We start from the raw sequence: 18,489 nt of genomic DNA, 5'->3' as shown, positions 1-18,489 counted from the left end.
GGTTTGGACAGACCTCTCTATTGACCGGTCTCTATGACCTCCCACCTGGGCAATTCCTACTACACTGACAGCTAATAGACAGTTACCGCCTGTTCTGGAATGCATGGGAGGGTGAACCCCCAACACACACAGTAATACAAACCATCATTCATATGGGAGTGGGTAGACACCTGGTCACATGGTTATACAAAACAATCAGAGAGCTTCTTCTTCGACCCCTGGACTCACCATGACAGACATGGGAGGAATAAGTCGGTTGGGTATTTAACGATAAGGAGTGGGGAAAAGTCCTGGAGTACCCCAAAAAAGTCTCTAGAAATGCCCGCTTTTGAAACATCCAATTTAATATACTCCATGGAGCGTACCTCACCCCGCAGCGACTCCACCGATTCTACCCTAACACACATTTTGCCTGCCCCCGATGCCAGGCCCCCGAAGCTGACTTCAAACACATGTTTTGGGATTGCCCCGTCATTAAACAATACTGGAACCAGTTGCATCATATACTTCAGGAAGTAACTAGTAACTCAACCCTGTCCACATGGGAAGCTAGTGCCCTAGGGTTGTTCCGCAAAAGGAAAACCGAGAAAGTACCATGCCGATTCGCCTCATTGATTCAGAAAAGGGGGTGGTGATGAACAGAGTGTCTGAATTAAGCAGACCACTCTTACCCAGTCCAAAGATCAGGGCTTGATCCATCACCGTTATTTATCTCACTGCCCCATCCCAGCTCAGAACCTGGCTATATGCAAATCAGTCTGTCCCTGGCCCAGTGCATCATGGGAACAGGGCAGACTAAACTACCAAGCCAATTCTTCACCAGAAAGGAGACAAGCTACCGGGGACCGGTTTCTGGCATTTCAGCCGTCTTCGGCCCGGCTTGCTTGAATCCTGATGGAGCAGTGAGAAAGGGACTCATGTCTGAGTATACCCTGCCACACCTATAGTGGCCAAAAACGATTCAGAAAAGGGGGTGGTGATGAACAGAGTGTCTGAATTAAGCAGACCACTCTTAACCAGTCCAAAGATCAGGGCTTGATCCATCACCGTTATTTATCTCACTGCCCCATCCCAGCTCAGAACCTGGCTATATGCAAATCAGTCTGTCCCTGGCCCAGTGCATCATGGGAACAGGGCAGACTAAACTACCAAGCCAATTCTTCACCAGAAAGGAGACAAGCTACCGGGGACCGGTTTCTGGCATTTCAGCCGTCTTCGGCCCGGCTTGCTTGAATCCTGATGGAGCAGTGAGAAAGGGACTCATGTCTGAGTATACCCTGCCACACCTATAGTGGCCAAAAACGATTCAGAAAAGGCGGTGGTGATGAACAGAGTGTCTGAATTAAGCAGACCACTCTTACCCAGTCCAAAGATCAGGGCTTGATCCATCACCGTTATTTATCTCACTGCCCCATCCCAGCTCAGAACCTGGCTATATGCAAATCAGTCTGTCCCTGGCCCAGTGCATCATGGGAACAGGGCAGACTAAACTACCAAGCCAATTCTTCACCAGAAAGGAGACAAGCTACCGGGGACCGGTTTCTGGCATTTCAGCCGTCTTCGGCCCGGCTTGCTTGAATCCTGATGGCGCAGTGAGAAAGGGACTCATGTCTGAGTATACCCTGCCACACCTATAGTGGCCAAAAACGATTCAGAAAAGGGGGTGGTGATGAACAGAGTGTCTGAATTAAGCAGACCACTCTTACCCAGTCCAAAGATCAGGGCTTGATCCATCACCGTTATTTATCTCACTGCCCCATCCCAGCTCAGAACCTGGCTATATGCAAATCAGTCTGTCCCTGGCCCAGTGCATCATGGGAACAGGGTAGACTAAACTACCAAGCCAATTCTTCACCAGAAAGGAGACAAGCTACCGGGGACCGGTTTCTGGCATTTCAGCCGTCTTCGGCCCGGCTTGCTTGAATCCTGATGGAGCAGTGAGAAAGGGACTCATGTCTGAGTATACCCTGCCACACCTATAGTGGCCAAAAACGATTCAGAAAAGGGGGTGGTGATGAACAGAGTGTCTGAATTAAGCAGACCACTCTTACCCAGTCCAAAGATCAGGGCTTGATCCATCACCGTTATTTATCTCACTGCCCCATCCCAGCTCAGAACCTGGCTATATGCAAATCAGTCTGTCCCTGGCCCAGTGCATCATGGGAACAGGGCAGACTAAACTACCAAGCCAATTCTTCACCAGAAAGGAGACAAGCTACCGGGGACCGGTTTCTGGCATTTCAGCCGTCTTCGGCCCGGCTTGCTTGAATCCTGATGGAGCAGTGAGAAAGGGACTCATGTCTGAGTATACCCCGCCACACCTATAGTGGCCAAAAACGATTCAGAAAAGGGGGTGGTGATGAACAGAGTGTCTGAATTAAGCAGACCACTCTTACCCAGTCCAAAGATCAGGGCTTGATCCATCACCGTTATTTATCTCACTGCCCCATCCCAGCTCAGAACCTGGCTATATGCAAATCGGTCTGTCCCTGGCCCAGTGCATCATGGGAACAGGGCAGACTAAACTACCAAGCCAATTCTTCACCAGAAAGGAGACAAACTACCGGGGACCAGTTTCTGGCATTTCAGCCGTCTTCGGCCCGGCTTGCTTGAATCCTGATGGAGCAGTGAGAAAGGGACTCATGTCTGAGTATACCCTGCCACACCTATAGTGGCCAAAAACGATTCAGAAAAGGGGGTGGTGATGAACAGAGTGTCTGAATTAAGCAGACCACTCTTACCCAGTCCAAAGATCAGGGCTTGATCCATCACCGTTATTTATCTCACTGCCCCATCCCAGCTCAGAACCTGGCTATATGCAAATCAGTCTGTCCCTGGCCCAGTGCATCATGGGAACAGGGCAGACTAAACTACCAAGCCAATTCTTCACCAGAAAGGAGACAAGCTACCGGGGACCGGTTTCTGGCATTTCAGCCGTCTTCGGCCCGGCTTGCTTGAATCCTGATGGCACAGTGAGAAAGGGACTCATGTCTGAGTATACCCTGCCACACCTATAGTGGCCAAAAACGATTCAGAAAAGGGGGTGGTGATGAACAGAGTGTCTGAATTAAGCAGACCACTCTTACCCAGTCCAAAGATCAGGGCTTGATCCATCACCGTTATTTATCTCACTGCCCCATCCCAGCTCAGAACCTGGCTATATGCAAATCAGTCTGTCCCTGGCCCAGTGCATCATGGGAACAGGGCAGACTAAACTACCAAGCCAATTCTTCACCAGAAAGGAGACAAGCTACCGGGGACCGGTTTCTGGCATTTCAGCCGTCTTCGGCCCGGCTTGCTTGAATCCTGATGGAGCAGTGAGAAAGGGACTCATGTCTGAGTATACCCTGCCACACCTATAGTGGCCAAAAACGATTCAGAAAAGGGGGTGGTGAGGAACAGAGTGTCTGAATTAAGCAGACCACTCTTACCCAGTCCAAAGATCAGGGCTTGATCCATCACCGTTATTTATCTCACTGCCCCATCCCAGCTCAGAACCTGGCTATATGCAAATCAGTCTGTCCCTGGCCCAGTGCATCATGGGAACAGGGCAGACTAAACTACCAAGCCAATTCTTCACCAGAAAGGAGACAAGCTACCGGGGACCGGTTTCTGGCATTTCAGCCGTCTTTGGCCCGGCTTGCTTGAATCCTGATGGAGTAGTGAGAAAGGGACTCATGTCTGAGTATACCCTGCCACACCTATAGTGGCCAAAAACGATTCAGAAAAGGGGGTGGTGATGAACAGAGTGTCTGAATTAAGCAGACCACTCTTACCCAGTCCAAAGATCAGGGCTTGATCCATCACCGTTATTTATCTCACTGCCCCATCCCAGCTCAGAACCTGGCTATATGCAAATCAGTCTGTCCCTGGCCCAGTGCATCATGGGAACAGGGCAGACTAAACTACCAAGCCAATTCTTCACCAGAAAGGAGACAAGCTACCGGGGACCGGTTTCTGGCATTTCAGCCGTCTTCGGCCCGGCTTGCTTGAATCCTGATGGCGCAGTGAGAAAGGGACTCATGTCTGAGTATACCCTGCCACACCTATAGTGGCCAAAAACGATTCAGAAAAGGGGGTGGTGATGAACAGAGTGTCTGAATTAAGCAGACCACTCTTACCCAGTCCAAAGATCAGGGCTTGATCCATCACCGTTATTTATCTCGCTGCCCCATCCCAGCTCAGAACCTGGCTATATGCAAATCAGTCTGTCCCTGGCCCAGTGCATCATGGGAACAGGGCAGACTAAACTACCAAGCCAATTCTTCACCAGAAAGGAGACAAGCTACCGGGGACCGGTTTCTGGCATTTCAGCCGTCTTCGGCCCGGCTTGCTTGAATCCTGATGGAGCAGTGAGAAAGGGACTCATGTCTGAGTATACCCTGCCACACCTATAGTGGCCAAAAACGATTCAGAAAAGGGGGTGGTGATGAACAGAGTGTCTGAATTAAGCAGACCACTCTTACCCAGTCCAAATATCAGGGCTTGATCCATCACCGTTATTTATCTCACTGCCCCATCCCAGCTCAGAACCTGGCTATATGCAAATCAGTCTGTCCCTGGCCCAGTGCATCATGGGAACAGGGCAGACTAAACTACCAAGCCAATTCTTCACCGGAAAGGAGACAACCTACCGGGGACCGGTTTCCGGCATTTCAGCCGTCTTCGGCCCGGCTTGCTTGAATCCTGATGGAGCAGTGAGAAAGGGACTCATGTCTGAGTATACCCTGCCACACCTATAGTGGCCAAAAACGATTCAGAAAAGGGGGTGGTGATGAACAGAGTGTCTGAATTAAGCAGACCACTCTTACCCAGTCCAAAGATCAGGGCTTGATCCATCACCGTTATTTATCTCACTGCCCCATCCCAGCTCAGAACCTGGCTATATGCAAATCAGTCTGTCCCTGGCCCAGTGCATCATGGGAACAGGGCAGACTAAACTACCAAGCCAATTCTTCACCAGAAAGGAGACAAGCTACCGGGGACCGGTTTCTGGCATTTCAGCCGTCTTCGGCCCGGCTTGCTTGAATCCTGATGGAGCAGTGAGAAAGGGACTCATGTCTGAGTATACCCTGCCACACCTATAGTGGCCAAAAACGATTCAGAAAAGGGGGTGGTGATGAACAGAGTGTCTGAATTAAGCAGACCACTCTTACCCAGTCCAAAGTTCAGGGCTTGATCCATCACCGTTATTTATCTCACTGCCCCATCCCAGCTCAGAACCTGGCTATATGCAAATCAGTCTGTCCCTGGCCCAGTGCATCATGGGAACAGGGCAGACTAAACTACCAAGCCAATTCTTCACCAGAAAGGAGACAAGCTACCGGGGACCGGTTTCTGGCATTTCAGCCGTCTTCGGCCCGGCTTGCTTGAATCCTGATGGAGCAGTGAGAAAGGGACTCATGTCTGAGTATACCCTGCCACACCTATAGTGGCCAAAAACGATTCAGAAAAGGGGGTGGTGATGAACAGAGTGTCTGAATTAAGCAGACCACTCTTACCCAGTCCAAAGATCAGGGCTTGATCCATCACCGTTATTTATCTCACTGCCCCATCCCAGCTCAGAACCTGGCTATATGCAAATCAGTCTGTCCCTGGCCCAGTGCATCATGGGAACAGGGCAGACTAAACTACCAAGCCAATTCTTCACCAGAAAGAAGACAAGCTACCGGGGGCCGGTTTCGCCTCATTGGCCATTCTTCTAGCAAAGAGGGGGAAAGCCATGCACTGGCGAGCCCTGGATGGATCCCTGAGGCAGCATGGACAGGGGCAGTGAAGAAATTGGGGGGGGGGGCGGAAGAGGAAATGTTGCGAGACGAGGAGGTGAAAGGCATACAAAAACACCCAATCTCCCTTGAATGGGAGCAACTGATGCACCTATTCACCCATGTTACATCGCTGCCACCCTCCCTACCCACTTCTCAGACACAGTCCACATTGGGCTCCTTACAAGGGCAGATAGGAGAGGTCTCATGAGTAAATACTGGTCCCTAGAACATAGGATAGCTTGACACTAGCCCCACACCCCTCACGAGATACACAGCTACCACCTTCTGCAACTACCACCCATAACGCACTAACCACAGTCCACGCCACTTACCCGGATTCAGAATTTTAATTTTTCCCATTTCTACCCATAATGGTATATCCGCGGCACTATCCCCCACTTCATTCCCCCAAAAGTTAATTGTTCTCCTCAAATATTGTTGCGTGTTTATCTAGGTTCCTGATCGATACAGTGACCTTATGCCCCTATTCGGCTATAAATCCATTTATTCCCTATATTGGCATAACTGTTCAAGTGCGATTTTCAGGAAAAGTCATCTCTGGCCTCACACGAACAGAGCCACATTCCAGCATAGTTCTCTGCCACTTCCTTTGCGACCAATTAGTGCAATGACAGAGCAGAAGTCACTATCTGATATTCCTAGATTAACACTCCGAGTTCTTCAACAAGATAAAAACCCAGCAAACCTGGAAATCCCCGCTTGCTGTGTTTTGATTAGTAATGGAACTCTAATGAGCAACTGATAACTATCACTTCCTAGTGACATCTTTAATTGACGTCTTATGTCCAGCAAACTTGCGTCAAACCCGGCACCTGTCAGGTATAAATATTACCAACGTTGCCTTAAGCAATGAGCTACTGTTGCTGTTGCTAGCTGTCTGCAAGACCCCGTGTTGGTGACTCTAGCTCCCTGTCGCTGCAGCCTGATGTCCCTGTGGTGGTGAAGCTACTGATACCATTATCGCTGCTAAAGCGCGAACGATGGTGCAGTACGCTTAGGAGCTGAACAGCCGTCCCTCTGCGAAGACATCCAGCAGATTCCAGCTGCCCGCGGACGCTGTCCCCCCTCCTTCCTCGACGCGCTGAAGAAGAGCCGCTGCCTTTCTCCTGCAGAGAAATCCAGCTCCGGCGTTTCCGGTCTACCCTCGCGGGTGACTGGGATATCGAGATTGCCCCCTGAAGGAGATACCAGACCTCCATCATTCTATTCAGAGGTATGGTGTTGACTAAACCCTTAGATGAGAATTCTTGAAGCAAACCTTGGCAAAACCAACTTAACTTAACGCTACTTACTTACTCCCCTTCCACGTGTTAGGCTTAGGTCAGGCACACTGGGGTAGGCTTAGTTAGAAGCACCAGTTGAGTATTTTAGCCTAATGTATATATGACTGTATATATGTTTTATTACTTTTAAACCATTGTATGGCTAAGAAACCATATCAATGCTTTTACAGTTCTATTTCGCAATCCTTATCTTACTGTACGTACTTTTTATAATAACAAGTCTTGCAATTGTGGCAATACATTTTTCTTGTACGAGAAGAAAGAGTGTTCAATAAATGCTAACCCTTTATTGACAAACGCCCGTCTCTCTATTCTCTACATCTCGTGAAAGTAAACTGCACTAAACTGACTGAGTGAAATACCTGTCTATTGTTTCACACGACCCTAGAGATTGACTCTTCATCTGAGGAGCAAAGTTGTCATGTTGCACGGTTGTTGGAAAACTGAATCCCTTCTTGTCTGTGCCAGGGAAGCTGATCACTTCCCATGCAGAGAAGAAAGTTTCCAGTGACCTCTGAGCTAGTTGGTAACACACCCAATTAAGTTTAGCATAGTCAGTGGCGGCCTGGAATATCCGCAGTTCCACGTCGATACTACTGTTTATGTTATTCCAATGCACAGGGCCTAGTGGGAAACTAGGAACTACACTACAATATCGGAAGTTCCGATTCTGATACACAGTTCTCAGGAATACATGCACCAAAGGCCTGTGAGGGACACCACAGAGATACTTAGAGGTAACACAAAGAGTCCCCGGACACCCCAAACAACGTCGACCACATGATCCGTGCCCTCCATAGTGTTAAACTAAAGGGTGGACTTGGGGTCTATCCATACTGAGTAATGGTTACAGATATGCAAGGGGACTACTTTGGGAAGATAACTCCAACTGTCACATTGATATCCTACCGCTGTTCGATGTATAGCTGCTAGTCATGAATTACTGAACTTTTATGATATCTTAAAAACTATGTACGCTTGCCAGATACTTGATGTAATGTAATATAAACCTTCAATAAAAATATTCAAACAAAAAAAACAATGACATTGCAAAACCATGTTTCAGGAATTCACCATATTGCCATAGCATGTCGTTTATCAAAATACTGTTATGTTTTTTATGGTTATATCACTTGAAATTTTCACTGCTAGAAAGTGGATTATAACTAGTGGGAAATATGCATGTACTACTGGCAATAAGGCCACCAACACAGTCTAGGTTCCAGTATTGGGCTCAATAAATTATTGCCATGCTAAACCCTTGGTAGCTTGGCTGCGAGCAGTCAGGCTTAAATTAGGAGTCAGGTATGTTAAGCATTCAAAAACACCAATTCAGTAAATGATGAAGATGCAAAACACAATAAAAATCCCACAAGGAAATATTTGTATCTTTAAAATGACTCCAAAATGACACAAATCCAATGTAGGGAACCAGAGATATGTATTTCTAAAGATGAAACATTTTCTAGCACTTAGAAACCTATAGCACTGGGACCAGGACAAATTCAAAGTTTCAGGTCAACCATGGTGGAACCCTGATCAGATACAACATTTTACCTTCGCACCTAGAAACCTTTCTAGAGCTTTTTCTTCCAAGGGCCCTTGCTGCTCTTCACTAGTCTGGATTTGAAGACCATTCACGAGCTTGACTTTCACGGAGCTCCGGGTCAAACTCTGGAAATTGGACCTCCAGAGCTCTTCAGTATTATGATCCTGGAATCTAGGCCAGGTTGTGGTTGAAGGTGGCTGTCTTGGTCCCTAAGGTTGAATCGGTCACCTTCTGGAGCTTTTTTCCAAAGTAGCTTCAAACATCTGGAACTTCTTCCTGAAGTTCATCCCGAGTGTCCACAGGGTCCAAAACACAATAAAAGGGTCTGGAAGCTCCAAGATAGTCCTTGAAAGTTTGGTCCACAATTCCCACAATGCACCTGGAAAAACCACTTGAAAGTCCACTGTACGCACTCCAGGCAATGGACTCTTGGTGGTGATGATGCAGGTATGCTCTGTTAACCTGCAGCTTACAGGCAGTCCACTTTGTAATCCTTTAGAAGCAAGGCCCATACACAGGGCTTTAGCTCCAGATAGCTCCAGATAGTGCAACAGGCTCAGTCAGTCAGAATGCAGGACCTTATGGGCCAAATCAAGTTTCTAGCATGGCAATCCTTCTTATTCTCTCAGTGTCAAGCAGCAGATATGAGAGGCTCTGCAACTCTCACATATGTATTCAGTGTTCTCTGGTGTCAAGCAAGAGGGCCCTCCTGTCCAATGAGGTGCAAGGCAACACCCCAGAGCATGACCACTTCCTCCAAAGTGTAGCATACTCTTCTCACAGAAGCACCCTTCCTCTAAAATTCAACATGGTCAAACTATCAGCAGAGCATGAAGAGATTGCTAAACCAACTCTAACTATGGCTCCTTTCCATAATACTTTACCTCCTAACATCTGTAGATTCCTTCAATTAGCCTTCTGGCTGGGTTAGAGTTGATGGAGGGTAGATGAACCTGGCATTCCCTACCTGTCCTATTCCTCCTTTGAAGCACTATCATTTACAAACCCTCCCCCTTGCTCTGACATTCCCATGGAGCAGAGCTCTCTCCAGCAGATAGCATCACCATTTCATTTCATCAAAGCAGCCTGGATAATCCTGTTAACTCTGACCAATCAGGGAATACTGGAGGAAGGCTGAATGTTGGCTTACAGAAAAGAAAGTTTTCTAACTTTTTCTGTACAAGTTGGGATACATTTAACAATAGCAGATTTTTTGATTTATCAATACCGTTCTCCTAAGCCATTGAATGATATTTTGTGTCAATTCCGAGCAATATTTCTGTGTTTATAAACAATTGCAATATTATCCCTTGGGGATAGGAATCTACAATGGGGAAACTGAAATGTGCAATTTCTCCATAATAAGGGGATAGAAAAAATATTTTATATGGGCCCTGTTGATAGTTACATCACCCACCCTTCCCGGGGGCACCTAGGGGAGTCCTTGTGGACCCTGAACTAGCAAAAATAGTGTAGCTCTTCACTCCACAGTACCCCTAGCACCAAAGTCAAATTTGGGAGGCACTTTACTACAATGCTGGAAGACCCCCCCCTCCCACCCCTGGGACAACTAGAGGGTGAATTTGCAAGAATATTGTAGATTATAACTTTTTAAGTGCCCCTACCATCAACGTCTAGTTTGGGCAAAATTTACATTTTAAAACAGTGCTGCAATGCAGGGCTGCTTTTAAAATGACCTCAAGGTCTAAGGTGTAGCGGGAGTTCATTCCTGTCTTTGGCTGTGCTGTGTGAGAAAGATCATACCCCACATTTGGTCCTCTTGATGCAAGGGGTGTATGCAGTAGCCTGGAAGACTGACCAAAGGAGTCTGATGGGTTAGTAGAAGCTGAGTTGGTGGTTGATGTATGAGGTCCTGATTATGTGGAGTGCTTTGCAGGGGTGCATGAGCAGCTAGAATTTGCATCTTTCCTGGACTTGGAGCCAGTGGAGTGTGTGAGGTGCTGTGATATGTGGGCATTTTGTGGGATGTCCAAGATGAGTCTGGGTGGTTTGGAGCCAGAGTAGGATGCAGGCATGGATTCCGGATTAGAGGGTGTTTCCGTAGTTGATTCTGCTTGTGATTAAAGCTTGGGTGACCGTTTGTCTGGTGTTCATCAGGATCCATTCGAAAATCTTGTATAGCATTCGCAGGATGGAAAAGCAAGATGAGGAGATGGCGTTGATCTGTTTATTCATGATGAGGTTTGTGTCGAGGATGATCCAGAGGTTCTTGGCTTGATCAGTATGTGTGGATGGAGTGTCCAGTTTGGAAGGCCACTATGAGGTATCATAGGTGGTGTGGATTTTCCAAATATCAGGGGCTCATTTATATCTGAGTCAGGCTGGATGCAGATATTTTCTTAAACATGATGCAACACTGCTTATGCAGTTGCTGAAATTGGTTTTATCAGTCCTGGATCTGTCTGTTAGGGAGAGAATCAGCTGTGTGTCATCAGCGTATGAGAAAATGCTGATGGCATGAGATCTGACAATGCCTGAGAGTGGTCCATGTATATATTGAAGTGCTCTGGGCTGAAGGAAGAGCCTTGAGGGACACCTCAGAGGAGATGTTTGGGTTCTGAGGTGTAGGGAGGTAGTATCAGACATTGCAATCACCCTCTGAGTAAGGAGGCTATCCACTGTATGGCTTGCTCATGGATGCCAAGGAGGTGAAGCCTCCTGAGGAGTGTATTGTGGAAGATGGTGTCAAAGGGTGCAGAGAGCTTGAGGAGGATGAGGGCAACAGTTTTTTCTCTGTCAAAGATGCTTCTAATATCATTTGTGGCTATGATGAGGGCTGTTTCTGTGCTGTGGTTGGGGTAAAGCCTGACTGAGACCTGTCAAGGAGTTGGTGGTGCTCTAGGTGGTCATAAAGTTGAATGTTGATGTTTTTCTCCATGACTTAGGCTGGGCAAGTTTGGAGTGAGATGGGTCTGCAGTTGCTGTGGGTGTTGGGGTCTGCCGATAGCTTCTTCACCAGGGAAGTGACTTTTTCCAGTTTGCTGGGAAGGTGGTGGTGGTTAGAGAAGAATTGATGATTGTGGTAAGAGCAGGAGCATTGGTGGTGCTACTTAAGTTAAAATAGGGGTAGTGTCTCCAGGTGCTCCTGAGTGGATGGTTTTCATCAGAGAGGTAGTATCTTTGTTCAAGAGAGTCTTCCAATAGTTTATTTTCAGTTTGATGGTAGTAGAGTCTCGCTGGTTGCGGAGGTTTGAGTTGGTGGGCTGGGGTTTGAATTTGTTGTAGATCTTGGCGATTTTCTGCTCAAAAAAGTTTGTGAGGTCATCACAGAGTGTTTGGGATGGGATGTTGTTGCTGTTGGCTGTTGCAGTATTGGAGAACTTCTTGACAATGGGAAGGAACTCTTTGCAGTTGTTTGAGGTGGCTTAGAGTCTGAGGATTAGGAAAATGTCCAAGGGCCAGATGTAGGTAAAAAACATTTACCGATTTTAAAATACCGAATTGTACTGATTCGGAATTTCAAAATCGGTAAATGGTATGTAGGTCTCAACATCTGGATTTGTTACCGAATCCTTAACAATTCTTTAATTACCGATTCGGTAAATACCGAATCGGTAATGCCCATTCATTCCTATGGGCTTTGAAGCCCATAGGAATGATTAGGCATTACCGATTCGGTATTTACCGAATCGGTAATTAAAGAATTCACAAGGGTGCAGGGGGTGTCACTTTGACACCCTCTGGCACCCCCAAAACAGGCACAGGCGCCATGTGGCAGGCATACCTGCCCTAAGGGCAGGTCTGCCTGTCACATGACATAGGTGTGCATGCACACATGTGCATGCACACCGGAATCGGTATTTTACCATCAAATTGGTTTTGATGGTAAAATACCGATTCGTTAAGGCTCCTGGGACTCTGAAGAGTCCCACCTAGATATGGATGGCCTCAAATCGGTAAATTTACCGATGTTTTATTTTACCGAATCAGTAAAATTACCAAATCGGTAATTTTACCGATTCAGTAAAATATTGCCCCCTACATGCCAAAACTTGTAAACCGGTCGGTAACGGCCGAAAATACCGATTTTCGGCCGTTACCGACCGACCTACATCTGGCCCCTAAGGTCATAAGGTCATGCAACTCAGGGGTGACTTCCAATATCCTTTTAATGTATGGAAGAAGGGGATTTTTTTCCTGGTAATGCCTCTTGAAACTATCTTCCTTTGAACAAGTCAATTAAATCCTTGATGCCTTGTCCTTTCTATGGTTGTAGATTTGAAGAATAAAAACAGAAGATAGCAGTTCAAAATTGAACACAACAAAAACCATTTAGTTAGTTGTTTATGAAAGATGATGACATTAATTTAAAGAAGTCAGACTGAATACATGCTATAACTCAGAATGTGTGGAAACAAGCAAATATATTCGTTTTCATATTGACCTATACTGTGCAAACATAAACATGATGACTTGAATATCTCCTTTCTTCTGAAAGCTTTTCATTTTAGAAAAATAAATTGATCAGAAGAATGAAAATCCAATTCTCATTGTCACTGTGGTTTAAACTGCTGTCGTAATTATGCTCTGTGTAATACCTGTGACATGTCTCTCAGTTTGGCTGCTGGCTTTCGCAGGAGGCATGGTGACACAAGCCCCAGAAGATGGACCTCAGAATAGTCTGTACAGTGCTTCTAGGCATCAAGATGGATGTATATTTGTTCTGTGACTTGCTGAAAGGCAGGTGAGGAGCTGTGAGCTAGATAAAAAGAGGAGATGATATTTAAAACATTTGAAGCATTTAGAAATGAAGGTCCATGGGGATATTGAACATCGAAATACAAGTTTGAGTAATGTATGAATGTTGTTCTTTCTGTGTGACTGACTCTTCCATAGTGTAGTGGAAACCAGAAACATGTTTATAATGCTCCATATTAAGACTAATTTAATGTCCTAAATGTGCAAGTACAATGTATAAAATTAGCATTTATGCCAAGGGAAGTAGGGCTGAATATGTTTTCCCGAAATGCATTGGGTGACTTCACATTAAAATCGTGGCATGAGGAAGCAGCTTGTCTTCTGTGTTTTTTGAAAAGCAAAGGAATCATGAAAATGGGTTTAATGGATTGAAGACAAAAAGAGAAGGATGAAAATTACTGGTTAAAATTTGAAATAATTAAAAGACTGATTAAGAATTTAATTTATTAAATTCATTTAAATAGGCTGTGCAGCTAGCAGAGACATAAAGTCTTTCCCTTGTGTTTTGGACATGTTTGCAGCGCAAATGGGCGGAGTGCGGAGAGCGAGCACGCCGACCAAGGTTTAAAAGTGGAATTCACAAATATTGCTGAATACTTGAGAGAAAAGAAGGTGCCCATCTCTCCACCACCCACATGTTTCTGAATTAACTTTCCGCCCTAACCGGAGAGGTTGCACTCAGGAAGAAGAATAAAGCGCTAAGAATCAATGGGACTAAGCTTTTAACCTCGTGGACACAGAAGTCGTGTTTCCCAGCCACATTTGATCATGTTTATATGTCAATAATTAGATTTGATAATTGATTCGTTTTACGAAAGGCAAACATTTTCTGGCATAATGTACATAAGCAATGAGTGTTGGATGATTTGAATCATATAAACAGTATTTTAATAGTCTGAGCGCTCACAGACTTAAGCAGGGAGCAAGCAATATGGGCAGGTAACTTGGACCGCAGTACCTATATGATTATAGAGGGATTCTGGGCATCGTAGTTAGTTAGAGGCATGACAGAGCGAGAGGCCGTGCAGATTCAAGAGTCAGGGAGGAGTTTTCCAGTAGTTCGTATGTCACGTGACAACGCAGCTGCAGGGATGCGTGGTAATTAAGGCGAGCATTTGCCAGTAAGCAGTGAAACGTTTTTCGACTAGAAGAGTGGAGGTAAAATGCAGCCAGTCCGCAGGACGGACTCGCAACTACGATAATGATGAAGGGACTTCACTATGAACTTGTCGAGTTTGAAGTTGAAATGATAATTGTCACGGTAAGCGCGCCAGAGTGTATAATACATTCTTTTGAATTAAGCTAAGCCCCCGGTTCTAGGGAAGAAAAGTATAGCGCAGAACCTGATTTTTCAGCCACAGAGCTGATAAGAGATGTAATTGGAAGTTCAAAGCTTAAATGTAAAATAGGGGGAGCTCTTGAAACTGTTTATAAAGACACATAAAAATGAAAGCCATTGTTTGTGCAAAAGTTGAATAACAGGGAAATATGTCAGACGTCAGTTTGTTTTATGTAACAGTATTGATGTAAATGATTATCATACTGAACAAGATCAATTTTTGTTTGTACTTTAGAACAGGCCCGGCTCCAGGAATTTTTATTTGGGTGGGCCAATGGTGCATTAGGGTGGGCCACTGCGGCACTCGCGGCCGGCATGACTCGCAGGGCAAGGGAGACTGGGCAGGGGGTTCACGCGGGGTGGGGGCACGCGGGGTGGTGTTTAATTTAAGAATAATTATTAATAAAAAATATAGCTTACCTTTCCGTTGGCTGGGACCCACGTCTTCTCGGCTCCTGCTCTCCTGGCTCTGGTAGGAACAAGATGCAGGCAGCCTGGCTCCCTCCCCAAAGCCAATCACAATGCTGCAAGCAGTGTTGTGATTGGTCGGGACACTGCCCAGCCAGGGCCTTATTTGGAGGCCATGTTCTCTATGCAGGCTGCATTGCAGCCTATGCAGCCTGTATGGAGAAAGACAGAGTGGGCAAGACTAGTTTGGGCAGCCCCAGAGGGCCGACCAAACAGTCTGTGCACTCATGACCTGACAGCTAATTAAATAAACAAAAACCAAAAGGGCATGACAGGGCCGGCTTTAGCACTAATGCGAAAGTCTTGTTTGGCGCCCCACCAATGACCTCTTCATCCGTAGATACCATTACTACCACCCTTCAACAGTGCCCTTCAACCCTCTGTAGCCCCTCTCTCATATGCATTTCATTTGTTGTATAGCGCTACTCATATCAGTATAGGGTGTCACAGTACTTCACATCACACACACATTATACAGAGATAATGAATGATGCAAGTAGGTAAATCAGTCTATAGGGAATGTCGCATAAGCCAATGAGGATTAGAAAGTGTAGGACTCATGTCATCCATACTGGTGGGCAATATATTCTAAGAGGGTATGGTCTGGAGAAGCACAAACTCAGGATTTAAAGCATACCCTAATGGTTGGTGGGTTGGCTATACTAATAAAAATGTTTATCTGCCCAAGCTAACTCTTTTTAGCAACATTAGAATAATGAAAGACTGAGGAAGTTCTAACTATATCTCAGCACAAACAAAATGTGAAGTTCTAACTAAACCATTCAGGTTTGTATGCAGCTCTTCGATGACAGTTCATAGGTCACTGTTCTATGTTAGGATTGTAACTTCTGAGCTGCAAGTAAAACAAGAATCGCTGTGACAAAGACAGTAACCCACTGAGCTATCCACATAAAATACAGTTGATCTGCATTTCAAAACTACCAACAAAGGATTGCTCTCCAGCAGGATCAGTAATCATCAGTTATCTGGACATTTTTATTGTTGCCTTGCATCCATGGTCAATATAATGATAACAAGCATTTACAATGCAATAGGTCTCGGGATAATTAAGTTTGAGCTATTGGCATTGCTAAATATTGCAACACCAATTGCAACAAAAGTCAATAAATTGTAGGCAAAAAAAATGTGTATGTATTTTTGTAGCAATGGTGGCATGCTGCACTTTAGATGAATAGGTTTAAAAGTAAAGTGCGCCATACTGCGATTGCTACAATAGTTAATTGTGGATGCGTTAACAAATTATGTGTGCACTAACGGCTGGTGGTGTGTGTGCCTGTAGAAATTGTGCACTGATGGCTGGTAGTGTGTGTGTGCCTGGTGAAAGCGTGCAGTGACGTCTGGTGCTGTGTGTGCCTGGTGGAAGCGTGCACTGACGGCTGTTGGTGTGTGTACCTGGTGGAAGTGTGCACTGCTGGCTGGTGGAAGTGTGCCTGGTGGAAGCGTGCGCTGTCGGCTGGTGGTGTGTGTGCCTGGTGGAAGCGTGCACTGAGGTGTGGTGATGTTTGTGCCCGGTGAAAGCGTGCACTGACAACTGGTGGTGTGTATGTCTGGTGATAGCGTGCAGTGATGGATAGTGGTGTGTGCCTGGTGAAAGTGTGCACTGACGGCTGAAGGACTGTGCCTGCTGAAAACGTGCACCTCCTACAGCACCACTCAACCCCCAACGCCTACATCACCACTCAATCCCCACCGCGTACAGCACCGCTCAACTCCCAACGCCTACAGCACTGCTCAACCCCCACCGCGTACAGCACCACTCAACCTGCAACGCCTACATCACCACTCAACTCGCAATGCCTACAGCGTCACTCAATCCTCACCGCATACAGCACCACTCAACCCACAACACCTACATCACCACTCAACCCGCAATGCCTACAGCGCCACTCAACCCACAAACTTCTGAATGCAGGGTCTCTTCCTGTGTACCCTCTCAACTCACCAGAAAGGACATCTGCATGTAAACAGAGGCCAAGTTGGCTGAGGTATGGGCTGAGGTATGGGGACTAAGGCGCCCATTTTGCAAAGACTTCCCATACCCTTTGGTAAAAACAACCATCCCAGTGTGTGAGTTCAAGGAGGGGGTCTAATGTGATTTCATTTATGGAATAACTTGAAGCATCATGATGACAAAGAAAAATGTTTTTTAGATGCAGATTTAAAAAACATTTGAAGCTCAAATGGATCAAAAGTTACTACAAAACATGGTGACGTGTTTGCGTGCATTGGAAGCCCTTTTCAAAGGGTAACTTGTCGACTTTCAGTAGCTTATTTCTGTATTTGGCTGTTAAATTGGTACTAATGGGGTGAAATCTTTACCCAGACAGTTCTACCAAGTAAAAAAAGAATCAAAATAATTAACTTATACTAGTAAACAATGTGCTGCATTATACTGCATAATTTGTCTATGGTGCTCCCCTTCCACATAATTCCATTGGCCCTGATCACATAATCATTGTGTGGTGTGGTTGTGTGGGAACCTATGTTATACAGTGTTAATTACAATTCTAGAATAATGCCCTACATATTTACATTGCTTTCTGTTACACCTCTTTACTCACTTGTAGGCGTGAGCATTATCTTAAGTGCAGTTGCTGAATGTGAAAATACAACAAAATACTTATAAAATATTGTGTTGTTTTTAGCAAAGCTGTTGACTTTAAATGAAGACAGCCAAGAAATGCAAAAAAAAAAAAGTTGCTCATCCAGGCCATCTTCATTCTTCAGTACTTAAAGAGGCATTTGCACCCTCCTGGGACTGCCGCCACTGACCCACAGTTTGAAGACCTCCGCCCAAAGGCCAAGGCCGGAGCTCCCACCACATGCTGAGCCTGCTGGCTTTGGCCCATTGTCATTCTATATGTGACAATGGGCCGCGATAATCTGTGCTGGGCTGCGCAGAGCCCGTAGCAGCCTCTTGAATCGGATCAGGAGAGCCAGCCAGAACACAGATGGGGGTAAAAAACGGCTCACATCATGTTTGGGTGGGCCAGGCACATGTTTGGGTGGGCCTGGCCCACCCGGCCCACCCTCTAGAACCGGGCCTGCTTTAGAAACCCCCGAAGAAGGGATTTTTTTCCCGAAATGCATTGGGTGACTTCACATTAAAATCGTGGCATGAGGAAGCAGCTTGTCTTCTGTGTTTTTTTGAAAAGCAAAGGAATCATGAAAATGGGTTTAATGGATTGAAGACAAAAAGAGAAGGATGAAAATTACTGGTTAAAATTTGAAATAATTAAAAGACTGATTATGAAATTAATTTGAATAGGCTGTGCAGCTAGCGGAGACATAAAGTGTTTCCCTTGTGTTTTGGACTTGTTT

The sequence above is a fragment of the Lissotriton vulgaris genome, chromosome 3_1 (genome assembly GCF_964263255.1).
Source record: "Lissotriton vulgaris chromosome 3_1, aLisVul1.2, whole genome shotgun sequence".
NCBI classification, from domain to species: Eukaryota; Metazoa; Chordata; class Amphibia; order Caudata; family Salamandridae; genus Lissotriton; species Lissotriton vulgaris.
This window is presented reverse-complemented; position numbering follows the sequence as displayed.